The 20,679-nt window shown below is 37.5% G+C and overlaps 1 protein-coding gene across 4 annotated transcripts in view; it reads right to left on the bottom strand.

Moving 5' to 3' along the window:
* smtnb (smoothelin b) overlaps nucleotides 1–20,679 on the bottom strand; it is a 98,534-nt gene that overhangs the window by 73,726 nt on the left and 4,129 nt on the right. The window lies entirely within an intron of this gene.

Genomic DNA, 20,679 nt, shown 5'->3' with positions numbered 1-20,679 from the left:
GCATGATGTATAATTTTAGGTAAATTTATTTTGACAAATTAATACCTGCCATCCATTTACTTTGCATACATAATTAAAAAGTAAATGGACTGCATTTATATAGCGCTTTTAACAGACCCTATGGCCATCCAAAGCGCTTTACATATTGCCTCACATTCACCCATTCACACACCGACGGCGGTGTCAGCCATGCAAGGCGCCATCCAGCACGTCGGGAGCAGCTAGGGTTAGGTGTCTTACACACTTAAAAAGTGTCACACATTTTTAATTTGTCCTTCTAAATATATAGTTTTATGACAAGCATTGTGCACAGTGGCCTAGATAAAGAGGGTGACACATTTACCCAGCGACACATCTTACCCCACTCTCTCTAATTGAGAACATGACCTGGAATGTCCAGATGAAGACACAAAAGCAGGTCATCTGTACAGCAGGTGAAAAACAAGGGCTCTATATTCACTCCAGAGCAGCGCCATGCAATCTGTAATCTGCTAATGAGCATAACAGAGCCATATTTGCAGAATAAAATGTTGGAAACAAATTATTCCATTCGCAGTTGGTAGTTTCGGTTACAGAGGGATTCAGCACATGCACAGTAGCTTTACACGTGCTAGAAAAACTATACCCAAATTAGAGATGTCACAGTGAGGACATTTTTACACCGGTATTTAAACTTGTGTTAACACTGGGTTGGACATCTTGAATGCCTGCTCGATTTTAACTTTTGATTTTAAGTTTGTTCTGTAAGGACACATGTACCATTGCAGCCATTGCAACTATAATTGGAGAGCTCAACATGCGCTTTGCAGTATTAACGTTAAAGATGAATAAAATTAAGTATTAATAACAAGTAACAAGTATAGAGCTGTTGGAGGTCATGTGGCAATGGTTTATTATCAGTAGGAAACAAGTGTGTCGGGTAGAGCTGACATCCTACGCCTTATCAATATGTCCATGTTAAATGTCCTTTGTGAAGAAGGACAAAACTTTTGAGTGACAAATATTTTGTGAACACTTCAGAATATAAACAGACAGAACCATTTTTTTTAATCAACATTAAATATACTATTAAAATTACGTGGTCATATTAAACTCTCTACTGGTCATAGACATTAGTTTAGATTGAGAGATGAGCTAAAATTCAATTTAATAACCTAAAGTAACCCTAAATTTAAAAATAAAATAAAATAAATTCCATAAATCTTTCCGTTAATGAAAATGCAAGTTGTCTCCCATTGTGTTCCACAAAAGAAAGTCTTACAGACTGAAATGTCATGAGGATGTGTTTTCTATATTCTTTCATTACACCATTACATTGATGTTAATTATGTCACCAAGTCTGAAAAATAAACTTGTTTGCATTGATATCAAAAGTATAGTAACCATCTCGGAGCACTCCAAGTCTGATTTCCTCTATTGAAAAATAGGTTCATGGTGTAGGAAGGTATGCCATCATTCTTGCCATCATCTCATTTCTTTCAATATTTTACCAAGTTGGAAGGAAGGGTGGTGACGGCATGGAGAAACAAATGCAAAAGCAGCTGTTTGGCAGTTCAGCAGCCATGCTCAAATATTCATGACACTAGCTTTTGGTATTGCTAATGCATAAAGAGTTATTATACAGAGTATTCCCTGACTGTGAAAACAGATGGCAAGGATGAGCGCATTCACATCTGGTATTAACAATCCTCTCAGGTGGTCCAATCACAACGGAACAGCGCTAGCTACAGGTGCAATTGGGATCTAACAGGTGTTGGAGTTGACCAGCATGATCCAGACACACAAAGATATGCATTTGGCCAAAATGCTTGGAGAGATCACTGGGTTCAGACAGCAAAATATCAGGCAGATTTGGACACAATCCAATAGACGTAGGGTGATTCGTAAAATGACAATGGGTGCCAAGCATACTGTAGACCAGGGCTATTCAAATCTTACCCTGGAGGGCCAATGCACTGCAGAGTTTAGCTCCAACCCTGATCAAACACACTCACCTGTGATTTTCTAATGATCCTGGAGACATTGATTAGCATGTTCAGGTGTGCTTGATTAAGGTTGGAGCTAAACTCTGCACTGCATTGGCCCTCCAGGGTAAGATTTGAATAGCCCTGCTGTAGACTGTAAAACAATATGGACAGTGTCTGTGAAGTCACCCATAGGATTCTGAAGTGTAAAGTAGAGAAGAGCTGGCCGTTGCTATCTTGGCAATACATCTCACTCCCGGATAACTGAAAATGGTCAACGAGGCAGGACGTGGGCAGAGCTGAGGTGACTTGAAGACTAAAGGCATGTTCACACCGAACGGGAATAGATCGCCTAGAGCGAATTATTTCCATGTTAAGTGGACGGTCCTGCGGCGCGATGGACGCGTTTGGTGCGGCGCGATGGACGCGATTCTGCCTCATTCGCACGTCCAGTCCTGACGCGAATTTGACGCGAATTAAGCGGCTTGTGCGAGTGATGTGTTTTGTTAGCCTAGAAATCTAGACGCACCCTAGCGGCAGCAAATTTAATCTGCCCGCGAGTGTCGTCTAGCAACTCTCAATACCCTTCTGAGCTGTATTCGCCTAACTCTTGCCGGGCCAATCACATTGTGTATAGAGTCGGTGGGCGGGGCCATAATGACGATGGCCGAGTTGCGTTTGCGTGCTTCTAGTAAACACAGAAACTGGCGAACGGCGGTCTTTCGAATCAGCTTTGACCGCGACTCTGGAAGACTTGGAGTTAAGCTTTTCTCTGAGAAAAGAACAAAGAACGGCACTGAAGTCATTCTTAAAAGGAGAAGATGTTTTCGGAGTTTAGCCAAACGGATACGGCGAATGTTTAATCTGTCAGCGAGCTCTGCTTCACCTTCGTTGCTCTGGTTGGTTGTAGCGCTATCCTATCGCGTGCAGAGGGAGTTTGAAAGACAACCGTATATCCGCCCCTCGGATTGAGCTGTCAATGGTGAGTTTCCAGACCAAACATCTTGTGGGTCTGGCTTGTCAGGCTAGTGTTTTGTGCCGAGTTGAAAAATCTGGACTTTGGCGTCAATTCGCATCGCGTTAACCAATCTGGAGCCTGCTTGCTGCTTTGACGTGGTAAAGTGACGTATGAGAAATCCTGCATATGATGCCTCAGGTGACGACCATGTCAGAGTGAAAAAAGATAAATGCTGGCGATCAATAGCGGAGTCGTTTCAGCAACCCGTTGAGTAAGTGTGTGCGATACAATTTTTGATCGTTGGTGATTAAAAAGTCTCCACGATCTGCTTTTGAAAAAACACACCAGAAGAGCACAGGCACTAAAAGTCTGTCAAACAGCGCCGGATAACTGGTGTTATCTTTTGAGTCTTATTGCGCTAATACTGTCAAATACACACAAGATTTACATAAACACAGTTGTTTAAGAGTGAAAGTAAACGTTTAAAATCAGATGCGTGTCTGTATATTAGACTAGTAGTAAACATGCTGCCACTTGTCCTTAAATGGACAGTTCACAAAAAACAAAACAAAAATTGTCATTATTTACTCACTCGTAGTTCAAAACCAATATTCATTCCCTTGAAGAATGTGGTAATCAAACACTTGCTGGTCCCCATTGACTTTCATAGGAAAAACACATCCTGTGGCGGTCACTGGGGACCAGTTGGTTATATATAACTTTTTTAACAGAAGAAAGACACTAATTTGGGTTTAAGACATCTTAGCATTAAGCTAGTGCAGCCATTGTTTGTTTATGCTCTTGTTTCCGGAAGTCAGTCGCTAGTTTTGCCCTCTCTATGACATCACGCACATCAGGAAGTAATCTAACATGTTTCCAGTCCATGACATGAATTTAGTCGTAACATTGTGAAATCTGAACCCGACATCAGGCCGCATTTACATTAAACGTTCACCTGACCCAATTCTGATTATTTCTTGCCATGTGGTACAGAACGGATGTGACCCATGAACGTGCAAGCAGAAAATTCTGATATTCTCATATCAGTTCCAGGCCTCGTTCTTATGTGGAACTAAATCTATAGCAATCTGATATGTGCATTTGCTTCTGTCCTGTAAGTGGACAGATCAGATATTCCCATCAATGATTAATTTTAAAAAACGGTGGGGAATGACGTAAACTCAGGTGGACACCAACTGCGATCACATGACTCTTTATAATGGAGGACGAAGGCTCAACTCAATGTTTTGCTGACCTTTAAAGATAGTGAGGGAAGCAAAAGCATCTGCATTCATTCATCTGTCGGTACACCTACCTTTGGTTTCGTTAAGTGTATAGTGTAAATGCAGATATTGGATGGTCGTCAAAAAAAAGAAGTGCAGTGCACATATAGTGAGAAAACCAATTAAAATCAATTCTCTAGCTGAGTTTATCAACTAGCCAAGTGTTTCTAAACAGTAGTTATGAGTCAAACATATAATAATAAAGTTAACAATCCAATAATTCTACAGTTTCACTTATTTTGGAAAACTTTCCCTGGGAAATAAAGGTAAGAATGATGGAAACATTCAATTTTCCATCGATTTTGGTGATGGAAATAGATGCAAAAGCAGTGAGAGAGAGAGAGGAGAGAGAGAGAGAGAGAGAGAGAGAGAGAGAGAGAGAGAGAGAGAGAGAGAGAGAGAGAGAGAGAGAGAGAGGAGAGAGAGAGAGAGAGGAGAGAGAGAGAGAGAGAGAGGAGAGAGAGAGAGAGAGAGAGAGAGAGAGAGAGAGAGAGAGAGAGAGAGAGAGAGAGAGAGAGAGAGAGAGAGAGAGAGAGAGAGAGAGAGATGTGAATCAGCAGTCCATTCCAGCCCCAAGCGTGAGTATGCCCATATATGGACACAGACCTCATAACCCCGCCTCTGGACTGTGATGCGGGCTAAATGAGAGCAGTAAAGGGCAAAGAAGGAGAGCTAGATAATGAAAGTATTAATGACACACATTCAGGAAGATGAGCAATGACCTAGAGCACTTACTATCGCAATGAAACCCAACATAAACATTTCCTTTTCTTAGACGTTACTTCCTTAAAACATTCCAAAGGAAATTCAAGTTCATTTCGGTTATCCAAACAGTCTTAATAGTGTGTTTTTGGTATTCAGGTAGCCATCAAATGTGGGATTATTTTTTCCAACGCAAAAAAATCTAAGAATATACTTAATGTCAACTTTTACAATAATAGCTCAGCACTATATGAGTGACCACACAGGCACACTTTGTTGACGTCTGTGGTACATCTGAAGTAAAAAGAAGCTTTTCGAAGTACATTTATGGAACAGAAGGGCTGTTTCCACATGTAAAACCCTCAACCAAAACAAACTTTAAGTCCTCTTAAAACTTTATTTATAAACAGTTTGGATAGAGCGGTGTTTATAATTCACTTGACCCAATATAGGTGTGAACAGAATTACTTATTTTTATCGGAATGATTAGTTGACTATATAGGTGACTAATCACAAGTCTCTCTATAAAAACTGATCTGTTTGGTGGATTTAAGGTCATTTTCAGGGTCAGTGAACAAACACGGGACACAAAAATCACGTTTACAAAGTACTGGGCTGCAGAAAAATCACTCAAATCAAATATTTAAAAAAAATGTGCCCAAATTAACAGAGTTGCTCCTGAAGAAAAAGACAACAATAAGAAAGGTGAGATAACAGATGTGACCCTGGAGCACAAAACCAGTCATAAGTTGCACGGGTATATTTGTGACAATAGCAATACTTTGTATGGGTCAGAATTACTCATTTTTCTTGTATGGAAAAACTCATTAGGATATTAAATATCATGCTCCATAAGATATTTTGTAAATTTTCTACTGTAAATATATCAAAGTTAATAGTATATGTAGTATATAGTAATAAGGGCTGGACAAAAAAAATGATTTTTCGATTAATCGGTTTTTAAAATCTGGTCGATTCAGAATCGATTTTTTTTTTCCATATTTATTTCCGCTAATATTGAACATTAGATTAAATCAAATTACTAGTCTTCTCCACTAGATGTCACCCATTTGCCTTGCGTGATCTTACAAAGGAGCGAGAGGCACACATCTATCCATTCAGTGTTTAGATGTCAGCTTCCGGTGCGTTGTCGCCTTTTATTAGCCTAGAAATCTAGACGCACCCTAGGGGCAGCAAATTTAATTTGCCCGCAAGTGTCGTCTAGCAACTCTCAATACCATTCTGAGCTGTGTTCCTCAAAATCCTACCGGGCCAATCACATCGTGTATAGAGTCGGCGGGCGGGGACATAATGACGACGGCCGAGTTGCGTTTGCGTGCTTCTAGTAAACACAGAAACTGGCGAACGGCAGCGGTCTTTCGAATTTTGACCGCGACTCTGGAAGACTTGGAGCGGCACTGAAGTCATTCTTAAAAAGGGAAGATGTGTTCGTAGTTTAGCCGACCGGATACGGTGAATGTTTAATCTGTCAGCGAGCTCTGCTTCACCTTCGTTGCTCTGGTTGGTTGTAGCGCTATCCTATCGCGTGCAGAGGGAGTTTGAAAGACAACCGTTTATCCGCCCCTCGGATTGAGCTGTCAATGGTGAGTTTCCAGACCAAACATCTTGATGTGGGTCTGGCTTGTCAGGCTAGCCTTTTATAATACTGAGGAGAAATAGCTGTAGTAATACTAAAAATCTGCAGATCCATTTGATGTGACAACACACACACACACAGCCGAGCACACAACCGCTAAAAATAGATCCCATACACACGAATGCTTGCCTTGCATTAGGATCAAACTTGAGCAGTCACTTAAGCACGTACGTTAGCCATTATAGACATATTCAAATTATAGTCCATATACAGCGCAGCATCAATAATTCAAACCCAAATAGATTATATTATAAACAGATTTCCTTAAATAATAGTCAGTCCACAGTCAATTTAAGTCAGCACATTTAGGTATTGTTGTGAACGCGTTTCTCATGTATGAAAAGTAAATGCACGTATGACGGGCGACAAAATCGCAAGAAAAGCTTGTCGTGTACAGAAAACTGCAAAAAAAAATCATCCAATATCCCTTTTATGTTTTAGAATAAATAAATCAAATGTCCATGCAATTATTCTCACATAAAAATGTTTTGAATAAAGTTGCATCAAAATCAAGGTGTACCTAAAATAAAAAGTTTAAAGGTGCACTATGCAACTTTTCGTCCACTGGAGGGCGCCTATTCTAAACGGCTCGCGAGTACCGTGACTTTTATTATGACGGGACGGGGCACTTCCGCTTTTTCCTGTCAGGTAAAAACAGCTATTTTTATCATATCAGATACGTTTAAGGGGCCAAGGGCTTCGGCCATCCGTCCACTCTCTTCCCCGAACTGAAATCAAGTAGTGTGCTGTACTTTCCACACGATTGACATCAGGTTCAAGTACAGGTTGGCTGGTGGTTATGTTGCCCGCATACTGCCTCCCATGGCCGAGACTGGTATTGCGATACCTGTCGGGCCGGGGCGAGTAATGCTACTGCTAATTAAGGTTGATATCTCTGCAGCACTACAACTTGACATTTTTGAATGACATCATCGCCCCCTTATTTCTTCTCATTATTTTGATGCATGTAGGTAATTTTTTGGATATTTTTACCTACATTTTTACACATGGCACCTTTAATATACAGGTTTATGGCTCTTCATTTCTTTTTAATTACACATTTATGTTCACTGTTCCTTTTTATAAATAACTATAGTATTTGTATTAAATCTATATTCATTTGAGGTGAATCAAGAATCCAAAATCGATTCGATTTGAGGGCTTGTGAATCGAAATCGAATCGAAACATCCGAATCGATACCCAGCCCTAATAGTAATATGCATTGCTAAGGATTTTACTTTATCTCTTTACATAAATACTATTTTCTACTTAAAAACTATAATTTGGTATTTTACTAACCCAACTAATGTCTTATCCGCACTTTCCATCGAAGAAACATTGAAATTTAAACATGGTCTATGATGAAAGATATTAGACTTTTCGCAATCCGTTACAGAGCTCAATATTGATTTTGCATATTGTTTTTTAAACCTTTATTTGTGTAGTTCATATGACCACTTTACAATATTTTTTTCACTTTGCAAAACAATTTATTTTGTATCCTATGCTATGCTTTGCACAACAAAAACTTAATTGTGCTCCTAATTATAAGTGAAATGTAAATCCAGAGTTTCGGTCTGAGTGTTGTTCCCGTTTTCTTGTTCTTGATTTGTTGTTCTTCTATGCTTTAATAAATGTGTTATCAGAATCACTTTCATTATTTGATTTGATTTGACATTATGGCCATTGTATTTAAAAGAATTAACCGGACAAAAGTTATTTGACGTTGGCTTAAGTCAGGTTTTATCTTAAACTGCCACAGAAGAGCGATATGACAATGAGCAAGACTTCCTGAGACACTACAATAGGCTACTAATTAATTTATAAGGGCTGTTTTCATGTACAAAAATAAATATTTTAAGTTAAATGTACAGTGTAAGACATGTAAAAAAGACCAGAGGCTAACAATGTCAAGATCAATATTTGTGTAGCCTGCCTGACATGGTATTTTCACAGACTAACACCGCCCGTCTCTGGCATTGACTACAGTATTTAAAATAGCATATATGCATTAGTTATATTCTCAATTTAATTTACAGGGAAATACCAGCAACGTTTTTAGGTTAACTATAGAAGAGACTAGGATTAGTGTGTGTCGCACTCGCAAGACTCACAACGTGGGGCATGGCATCACAATGGCACAACCGTAGTCCTAGCCTAACAACCCGCATATCAAAGGAAAGCTCACAATGATGTATTGATCTCAATTTTTTTTTAAATGTACCATTAAGATGACACATATGGCCACATATGGTGAATGGATACATTGGTTTTATCAGTGATTACTACAAAAAGAATAAATGGATCACCCAAGCAATTCCAACGGCAAAAAACAACATCACTTTAAGATGCTTCTGCAGGAATTTTATTTTCTTTGTAGAAAAAAAAAAGGGTGGAAGGGATCGAAGAGGTCACTAGCCATTGGTGTTAAAGACTCATGAGATTTGGGGTGGGACTACCTGTTTGCCTGACCAATGGACGACAGAACACAGAAGATTTGGGAAATTTCCCCTAATTTTGAGCAGACTGCTCAGAAATACGTAATAAATAAATATCCTGACTATCCTGGCCGATACTTCCAATCCTGTTCCTGCAATCTCAATCAAACTTCCTTTATTATCTCATCCCAGCACCGGAGCAGTCACAGGCAGCAGATGTCAAGTCACATGACAACATGAATCATATAAAGACCAGATGCTCCATTATCCACAGACAGGATGTGAAAAAGAAAGATCCTCACTGATCAGAAGTGTTCTTTCCAAAAGTCTGTTGGGCGAAACCATTTGATTTAATTAAGTGACTGTTCTGGCGATGTGAAGTGGGTTTGTCCACACGCCAAAGTTTAAAGGGCTAGTACACCCAAGAGTGAAAATTTTATCATCCATTAATCATCCTTATGTCATTTCAAACTTTCATTTTACTTTAAAATAAATGAAAATCTTTTTAATAAAACTTGTGTCCCTCCATTGAAAAGGACTTTTGCACTTCATAAAGACATCAAAAATCTCATCTATACATATTGAGTGGTTTTGTTGCATTTTGATAAACATATTTAATTTAAACTTTTATTCACATATAAACATCATTCAATGCACATCCATAAAACACATCAAAGATGGTAAACATAAGCTCAGCCAAACTTTTTGAAGCATCAGAGAAGGGCTGGGCACTATGACCACATATATATCATTCCCATGGTATAAAATGTCTAAGCTATATCGTGGTATGTAAATATATACGTGTCTCATAGCACTATTGAAACTTCAGAATGATGAAACGCATGAATGAGAATATAAAGAGCGGGACGTGTTTGATGATATAAACCCAATATATCCTGAAAAGCAACTCAGAAAGCTGCCTCTCTCTGAATTTGGGACATGCTCAATGTTAAAAAGTGTTATTAAAGGACAACTCCGGTGAAAAATGACCCTAGGGGTAATTAACAGATGGTTACCGAGAAGATCGTTCTCTGGGATGCGTTTTCATGAAAATCGAATGTAAAGAGTTTTATCTCTAAAAACAGATTAGCTTTTAACACTAGTCTATGGGGCACAGGGTAAGTGAAATTAAATGGATAGTTAAAGGGGTTTACTTCAGTGCTGGGAAGATGAATCTGTATATAAACTGGGTCATTAATGTAGTAGAAATGTGAAATAATTTTTTGCACGATCATTTGAATATACTACAGGGTTTCTACTGATACAAAGCCATATGCTAATCGCTGAAGTAACGCTTTAATACCACTAACAAGGATTAAAATAGCCTCACACTAACACGGTACCATAATGAGGGTCCATACATGCAAACCAAAGCATTGAGAACTTTGTAAGAGTACAAACAGTTTAATAAGAAGATACTTTATAAAGACAGTACGTTACGCATTTACGGACAGGCACAATCTTGGAAAACAGTCTCGACTCATCGAGCCACAAACGCTCTGCTAAGTGATGAACTGTGACGTGGAATCTCATATGGTCCGTTGTTTCCGAAAGAAAGCACTGAACGCGACAGAGAAAATAAATAAATAAAAATGTCCATGTAATTACATTTCACAAACTTAATTCCTATCGATCAGCTCACTTAGCACAGCGTTCGTGGCTCGACTCGTCATGAGTTTTCCAAGATGGCTGCTGTCTGTAAACGCGTAATGCACTGTCTTTATAAAGTATCTTCTTATTAAACTGTTTGTACACTTACAAAGTTCTCAATGCTTCGGTTTGCACATAGGGACCCTCATTATGCTGCCGTGTTAGTGTGAGGCTATTTTGAGCCTTGTTAGTGGTATTAACTAGCAATTTAATTTCACTTAACCTGTTCTCCATAGACAAGCGTTATAAACGAATCTGTTTTTAGAGATAAAACTGTTTACATTTGATTTTAATGGAAACGCATCCCAGAGAACGATCTACTCAGTACCATCTGTTAATTACCTCTAGGGTCATTTCCCACCGGAGTTGTCCTTTAAGCACAATTAGCAGTGAAAGCATTCAATGTAACAGACGAAATGCACAGAAAGCCGCATCTTTCAGCATGCGATCGCAAATTCAGTTCTCTTTCACGTCTTATTGTGCTTGAGTGGTTGAACACACACGCAATTATGTCAAAATGCTCATTGTCTGGAGTATTCACATAAACATTGTCTGTAATGTCTCAAGGAAAATTAAACAGTTGGGTGTAAATCGGATGCGTATCAGTATAATGGATCCGTGCGTTTGGTCTTAAAGGCTGTGTTTACACTGGCACAAAAAAACCAATCTGACAAATCAGAATTTGTTGCACACGTGAAAACACAGTCTGTACAAGAGCCGTTCTTTTTCTCATCTGATCCAAGCTATTTCCAAATGTGGTTTAAAATCAGATACATATACAATATCTGGACATTTGACCAACATCTAAACACGTATATATACGATTTCCCTTCGAATACCAAGACGAAGGCGACACGTTTGCCCACAAAGATAGAAAAAAGAAAGGAATTGCACGCACACAGAAACATTCAGGAGCTGGTTTTCAACCTCTGCCCCGTGAGTTGAGCTTCATACTGAAAGCTACATTATATTTGTCAGCAATGAAGTGATAACTTCACTGTAATTTAACCAAAAATCTTTACTATCTCTTTCTCGGCCTCAATTTATTTGAATCTATGTGCCGTAGATAAAATAATAAACAAACATGACCATTATTTTCCGGTCAATACCCATTTGATCAGATTTTGCACTGCAGACCATCCATGACATCGGTCATCTTGTCCATGCTGGCTAATAATCATGCCACTCGACAAAATATAAATAATTTTATTAGCATGGCTATTTAAAACCAAAGGGTCTACCACATGTAAAGCCATCACCAACAATCCCTTTGGACGGGGGATGAGAACGTTGTCAGTCTGCGCAGCGCATGACAAACATAACAATGACAAAAATATAACAACCTATATTTAGACATTAATAATCTGATCAACTCCTACATTTTAGCATTAAGGAGATTGATGAGAATGAGATGATTGATCATTGTGTTGTTTAAAAAAATAAATAAAGGTCACCCAGAAGGAAAGAAAATATAACTAAGATTGACACTACAGACTTAAATGACAATTGTGTTCAGCCTCCAAGTGCAACAAACAGAAACAGATTATAGAGTCCTTTGGGATGTTATCAGGAAATGCCTTCATTCAAGTTTAAGAGAACTATCAAGACAAATAAACACATCTAATAAAAAACTAATTGAAACTTCACAACCTTGAACAAAATGCTTCTTTATTAAGTGATTATACCGTACACACATTTTGCATGCGTTTCTACAAAAACTAAAAATAAGCCCTATAGTCAGTCAACAAGAAAGTTGGAGAAACCTCCACATTTTCCACAAGCCATGAGGGACTGTGACACTTCTGACCTTTGTGGAATCGTGTCTCAGTGACATCCAAACATTCTGAACAGGGGAGAGTGGAAAATATTTGAAGGGGGAGATTTGGGGGTAGTTGTGTTATTTGAAGTACAATAGAGGTGGGAATTCAATGCACTCTCAATCTCTGTTCAGTTCAGAACTACACATTAGTGTGTTGTCACGATACCAAAATTATGACTTCGATACGATATCAGACTAAAATATCGATATATTGATACTAAATCGATACCACAGTAAAAAAATAAATAAATAAGATGCTTAATATGACAACAGAACTTGTTATTATTCATTGTTATTTATTACAAAAAATTCATGTGGTCAGCATGTTCCTTAGGGTTGGGCATCGTTTTGATTTGAACAATTATTGATCAATTGATCAATTACTATTAAAATTATCTCACAAATTTTTGCTATCTCAATGTATTTTTTACAATGGGGTAATTGTGTTGCAATAGATTACACACAGCACAAAAAAGCTTGATTTCGAAAGGTAAATTGAATTAAAAAAGAGGAGTAAACAGTAATAAAATAAGAACAAATAAACAGATTACAAACAATAGCACAAATAAATACAATAGAATAGAAGATACAAATTAAACAGACTGCTTTATTTTTTCAGGTAGGTCTAACATTCAGATAAGAAACTGAATTAAAAAAATGCATACACTGTAAATGATTTCTGTTGTTTTCACAGTATTATGCTGTTTTCTCAACAGTGTCTTGCTGTATAACACATTTACATTATGTTACTGTAGATTTTGTTGCTTTCACAGTATTATTTTGTATTTTCAACAGTTATGTATTGTGTACACAGTTCACAGTATTTTACTGTAGATTTCCAGTGCATTCTGGGAAATTATCAGCTACTGTAAATCTAAATACAGCAGTGCAAATTGACCGCGAAAAACACAACACACAATTCTGCAGGTAAAATCGCCTACAAATAAAACATTTTCAGGACTGGGTGACTATTAACAGTCTTCATTTATGTCAGTGGGGGGTGCTGGTGCACAAGAGGCCATTTGAAAGATTTTCTGTCGTGACAGTGCATCATCAGTCTTTTCTGCCGACCTGGAACTTCGTCTGGTAAGTAGCATTTGTATTTATATGGATTCTAATAATTTAAAATTATTTAGAATAGCTGACCACGATTTAGATATTGAATTTATTTCTCAAAATTTTGCTATACGCTGTGTACAATGTAGTTCGGGACATGATACTGTTCATTTAAATACAGTAGTACGAAATGACCGCGAAAAATAACATCAAGCTGCCATTTTATGAAGAAGAACTCTCTTCAGTTCCCTGAGCAACTTTGAGAGCGCAGGCCGCATCGCGTCGTTGTCTCTGTCAGCAAAGTGTTCGCCATAAATATCTGGTTAGTGATGAATCTTTATATATTTTTAATGCAATCAAATGATCAGTAACAGGTTACCGTTAGTTTAAATAAGAACTGCCCACGGCATGTTCTATATTAACGTATGTAAGGCAAGAGCGGATTTCCTTCATGTTGAAAGCTTATAGCCTAACGTTACATGATTAGTAAGGTTAAATGTGATTTATTGCATACTCTTATAAGGTCAGAATAATTTAACATGAATCTTTTTGCCATTTACCAGCGCCTGCGCGTTCATTAGGGTTTGGAATTGAAACTGAAATCTGATACCACAGGTTTGGACTCGGATTATTGTTAAAAAAAATTTTTCGATTGCTCTTATCGATTTATTCGCGCTTATTATCGTGTAAATCACAACTTTATTCTGTACGTCTTTAATGACCTGAACTGGCGATCTGCCAGGACCTTGTGCAGTTGCGCGCTCATTTAAGGTTACCTCAGTCTATCTGGACTGTCTATCTGGACTGAGGGAAGCGTTCAAAAGTCCATTTTTTCCCCAAAGACAAAGCTAGGTGTGACATTTACATTATTGTCTGCTATAATATCGTAATTGTTGTTCTGACTTGGTTACTCAAGTGGGTGGGGTGGGGGACGCATTGAAAGTTTAAAATACGTGATATCACAAAAGCGAGAGAGACGTTTTCCCCAATAATGTGATGATAATTTAATAGATTTTAAACAACAGTCCAAAAAAAATATTAATAAATTACATAAAGTGATAAATTACACTTTAGACATGAGTGTGTCTGTTTTTGCTCTTTTTCTACAAAAAAACGTTTTAACCAAGCCGGAGCAGAGCTTATTAAAGCGACACTGCAGTGTTTTGTTCCTGAATAAATCTGTTTTTGAACGAATCATTTGAGTGAACGATTTAATAATTTATTATTAAAACCGCCACTTGCTTTGTTTCTAAGAGAATCAGCAGTTTTGAACTTGAATGAATAAGTTATAATAAACCACTCAACATGACATATTTGATGCTAACTGCAGTTTTAGTGTGATATTTACCCATGACAAACCAGCCAGGTACTACTAACCCAGCACAGCAAACATATCCTTTTCTAATTTTCAAATAATTATAAAAAACACATTGACAAATGTTAATATCAGACAAAATTATGCTGATTTATGATATTCCGCTGCAATTAATGGCACAAAATTATTTCCCCTAAAAAGGTTTTTTGATTATTAGTTGTATGTCTTGCCACTGATTGATTTGTGCTTATCTTTCGTTGCAGGATTATCAGAAGTGCTGTTGCTCCCACTTTTTCCCTCACCTGGCCTTCATCTTAACCTGTCTATTTTTCTTTTTTTTACCTGTTCAGGATCATTTTTACATGATGAAATGTAACCAGTTGTTCACTGGTTAAATTATACATTTTTCATAAATCTTGTTTTTAATTGTTGTATTATATTACATTATTATTACTAATGTATTAAAAATATGTTTCAAAATAAACAATAAACCTTGTGCAGTTAAAGCTTCAATTGTTCTTTTTCTATTTGCCTTTAAAAGTAAATTTTCTACATATTCTACCGGTTACAAAGCAGCACTATAAAATAAAATAAAAATAACATTTCATAACTGTATACTACTATACAGTATTAATAAAAATCAACAGTGTAATACTGTACTTCAACATGGTAAAAATACAGTAAAATAATGTTTTTAATTTTACGGTATGCTTAATACTACTGTAGTTAGTATTACAGTAATTTTACTGTTGAATAAAATACAGCAACTACTGGATAATTGTTGCCAGTAAGTTACTGTTAATTTGACAATACATTTTTTACAGTGTAGTAATTACATTTAAAACAACATTGAATAATGTTCTTTGTAAAAAATTCAATAGCGTACAGATGAAACTATTAAAGTTACACAAGTTGATCAGTCAAGAGCAGTGTGATCGTTTGTCTTTTTGTAGTTTGAATAACAAATGACTGCGGTCCCTTTAAGACTAACAGACGCATGGATCTTAAACACTGCTCCTGTTACTCGTTCTTCCTGAACTGTTTGCGACTGTGCTTACATTAATACTCTTCCAGATGTGCACTGATAATTCTTTGAGTGTATTTGACCAATAATAAGCTGGAAAAGGAAGCAAATGTTTGCACTTGTATCATGTCAGAGGCGGCTTTATTACGGTAGGCTATGTGTGTGTGCGCTTCAGATGTGGAGCATGAAATCTGCGGGGATTAGTAGAATTAATTTATGTGCAATCCCGCGCGAAATTCAGACCGATCACTCACTAACACTAACACACTGTTATGAGGAAAAAGTCCAGCAGAACGCGCGTTCGCCCGCTTCGCCGTGCTCAGAGGTTAACCGGGCTGAGGGAGAATATGCCGGTGTGTGTGTCAACTCGCTGACGGTCAGAGAGGAGAGCGCAGCTGATATCGATACTGTAAAAACTGAGAATCGTATCGTTTCAGATATTCCAGTATCGATATATATCGAAAAATCGATATTTTTGACAACACTACTACACATAAATGAATTTGTTTAGCAGTTGTTATAAATTTCAGATTACAGGAACATCTTGAAAGAACAGTTTTTGCACAGTAGGACACACCTTTTAACTTCAAGTATGCAATATACCAATAGCAACAGAGCGACACACATCATAATCTGAAAACCTGACTTTTGTATTGTAATGACTTATTACAAAAAAACGAACAATGTGCTGATAAGTGACAAGGTGTACAGAAAACAAGCTAAAATAAAGAGCCAAAACCCAATGTGTTTTTTTTTTCTTTTTCAAAATTGATTGACCCATTCTATCTGTTGAAGCTTCACATCTTATTGCCTATATCCACTTTTGTCACCTTAAACGCTCGTTTTTTGGGGGGTCGACAGGCTTTTTTTTTAGCTTGGTTACTGCACACCTTGTCACATATCCGCTTTTAGACATTATTCCATTCACGCAATGGAGAGTGTTGGATTGCCCCCCCATGTGGGCATTGCCTAAATGTGCTCTGTCTCTATACCAAAATTATTACATTAAATAGGCATATGCATAACAATTAACAAATTAAGTTAAACCAATGCCATGTTGCCATTTCAGCTAAAGTAATAATGAGGAACTTAGGATGAATGGTGAGTGTTTTTCCACTTACACACACTATTTACATTCCACCAATTTAAAAGGGACAGTTCAACCCAAAAATGGCAATTCGGTCATCATTTGCTCACCCTCAAGTTGTTCTAAACTTGATCATTTGAAGAATGTCAGTAACCAAACAGTTGATGGACCCCATTGACCCCCTTAGTACGGAAGAAAAATACCATGGAGGTCAATAGGGATTATCAACTGTTTGGAAGAAAGAAATTCACACAGGCTTAGAACAACTCGAGGGTGAGCAGAATTTCCATTTTTGGGTGAGCTATCCCTTTAAAACAGACTGACTGTTCACTTTGATAACACAGTCAAATACATTTGATCAAAATGCCCATTTTACAATACTTCCCATGTGAAGCTGCATTAGAGCAAGAGACAGCACTAGGGTATTGAATTGACTTGATACCAAACTACTTGTATATTTGACATCCCTATTTTTTTTAGTTTCTAGCAGGATAAAGCTGGTCATTTTAGGGTGATATTTGGTCTAAATTCTCTAAAAGCTGGTGGGGACTATAGGTAAACCTTATAGTTTATTTTGTTCAAGCTAGTTAAGCTGGTTGAGACCCAACAACCACCAACAAACTATGTAGCAGCTAGTGGTAGTTAATTAGCCAAACCGCCTCATGCTGGCATGACCTGATTTTTCCAATGGGGTGCCCTTTCTGTAAACGTAGCTATGTATTGAAAAATAATGGTGGAAGGAAAAAACGGATGGTATTTATTTTTCCCTGTTGCTGTGAATGCAGGTTTTGTGCTCTGTGTTATGAGTCCTTATGCACTGATGGTTTAACCCATGCCTTACAATGTAGCTTTATGAAGCTCATGACTCGAAGTGATTATTCAACTCTTTGGGAATTTGTGACGCTGTCCTTCATTGGGAGTTTTCTGTTGTCACATTGTCAGCGAGCTTTGAAACCACATTCAAACTCGCAACCAAACTCTTTTCAGAAGCTGTTTGTGCATGTTGGCATATGCTGTAATTACTTTAGGGACGCAGTAAATAAGTCAAAGTTTTTTGTGATAGATAAATCTCTACGGCAATTTGGTCGGTGAAACACCAAAGCACTAATTAACAAACCTCTCATATAGATTTTAATCTGTAGTCAATTTAACATTACTTGAACGTGCAGTGGCATGTTTAGTTATTTGAAAGGTAAGATCTTTTCTATATTTGAGTCCCTACTTGAATTACCAATTTGTAGGGACTGAAAAATGCATTTGGACAAATGACATGTAATTGTGTATTAGGTATAAAAATTATGACATTACATTAAATTACTTTTTTTTAGGACTTATCTTATGTAGGGGTTTGAACGTTACAAAACTAATGTTGTACTCATATTGGTGCATCATGTAATATATTCCATAACTGCAAATGAATAAGAAATTCCACTGGCAGAATTGAATAAATATGGGTCTTATCTTTGTAATAAACCAGAATTCTTCAGTATTATGCCCACACACGCAGAGTACATTGATAACTGGGCCACAACTCAAGTTAATCCAATTTTGTTCAGCTGCAGAATGTTTTTGTTTTTATTCTCATGGATGTTTTCCACACATAGCTTATAATATATGAAAACTTTTTTTGGTGCATTCCCAAACGTAGAATGCAGTGGTTTTTACCAACATTGCCCTTTGTAATGCTGTCACTCCAGTGTCAGATCCTCCGGATATAGGCAGTTGTATTGGACATCATTGTTGTCTACGCTGCTCCCACATTCCCAACTGTTCTCCCTTTCACACACCACTTTCATTGGAAATGATTTGTTCCCTTCCAAGTACCTCGTATCTCGCCTAGGGCACCATGTTAGTCAGGACCGCCACTGCACTGACTCAACAGAAACCAGTCAGATGTCTTTCTTTTTTTTTTTAAGACAAGTTTTTATGGTCTTGCTGTGGCTGCTGTTCACTTGGAACAGATACAGGCCCGTATATACGCACAGCAAATTTTTGTCACTTCGCTTAGGGGTAAAAAGAAGTTTGAAATATGCAAGCTGCGGTATAGTGTTAGCAAACATCTCAGCGCCTCCCACGCAAATGGGAGCGACGTTTAGATCAATATGGAAATATGCATTCGGTTTCCACTCAACAACAAAAACATCAGTGAGAAAACATCAGATAAGAAAGTATCTGAACATGGTGATGTAGATGTTTGCACAAGTTCTCCAGTTACGTCATATTGATTTATAAAACACTTTATACAATAGATTGCTTTAAAAACAAGAAGCTTTACAGTATTAAGTATATCACAATATACTTTTTACAGTATTAAGTCAGTGTCGCTGTCAAATAGAATTACAACTTCAGTTTCTGCTATGAAGCGGCTCTTGTTTTTACTCATGTCTGACCTCTAAAGACTAAACAGAAAAACAAACCAGAGAGGATTTCCACGTGAAAAAAGGCAGAGCCTCAGAGCCACACCCACCTATTACGTAATCACCATGGACCAATACCATGAAGGGGTTTACGGCCTGAACAAACCATTCCAGAAAGTAAGCTTTGGCAAGCCGTTTCAAATTCCAGAAACAATCTCCAAACGACAGGGGTGTAACGATACCCTCATGTTAGGGCTGGACAATAATTTTGGCCATATCGTCCAGCCCTACCTCATGTCATTGGTAATATATTGCAGGTGGAAATGAATAGGCTTGGACTTGGTGCTGGTAACCCAACGCACAGCTCAACGGTGACACCAGAATAAAAATATTCATCAGTCTGAAGCTGAAATACACAATTATTTTAGTCAGATATCATATGCTTGTACTGTCACTGACTAGATTTTAAAAAAATATGTAGGCCCATTTTTACTGGTAACCTAATACATTTGACATCACAACCCACAAATATTCCCCCATTGCATTATTATACATTATATTGAATATTTTATATCCGGTTGTTAAGGCTGACGTCACGCGGCAGCGCTTCCGAGTCAAAGCGCTCTATCTTATACCACAAGAAAAACTACAAACGGTGCTAATACACACACACACACAATGTTGTGTAATACTACAAAAAAAGTTATAATAATAACCTTTTTCTCCACACCAAAATTCCAGATGGCTAGACAGTGATTCATCTTTTATAAATCGTTAAAATATTAATGTCTGTAACGCTGTGACCATAGAGAATGTTGTGTAGACTGTAAGTATTTAAAATGTTTCCATTTTTTAAATATTTGATGTTTAATATGAAAAAAATAGCGCTCATAAAGGGGCGTCGATGGCATTCTCAAGTGAAACGAGTTGAGGCTTGGACCCAGAAACAGCGTTCCTTACGTCACGACTGAACAAGCGGATAGTAGTTTAATGTAGTTCTAAAACTAAAACTCAACTATACTTTTTTTTTCATTTGGGGTGAATACATCATACAGACTGTCACCATCCACAATATATTGTTGCATTTTTGTAGTGTGATATACTGTGACACCCCTACTAAACTTAATTTTGCTCTGATTTTGTTCAAAATTACGTCACACTAGTTTGTTCTTCGAGTGAATCAGGTCTTATAATTGGGGATGTAGCGATTCAGTCGCAGCCGTTTGAAAATCGATTCAAATGTGTGACGATTCAATTCAAGTCAGTTGAGATGTTAAACGAACTGCGATACATGTTTTAAACAGCCTCACTTTACAGGCAGGATAGCAATGACCAAGTTGTAGCTGGTGTTATGGACTGTGCGTGGCG

This window comes from Pseudorasbora parva, chromosome 3 (genome assembly GCF_024679245.1).
Source record: "Pseudorasbora parva isolate DD20220531a chromosome 3, ASM2467924v1, whole genome shotgun sequence".
NCBI lineage: Eukaryota > Metazoa > Chordata > Actinopteri > Cypriniformes > Gobionidae > Pseudorasbora > Pseudorasbora parva.
The sequence above is the reverse complement of the archived record's forward strand: the minus strand, read 5'-3'. Positions and strand labels throughout refer to the sequence as shown.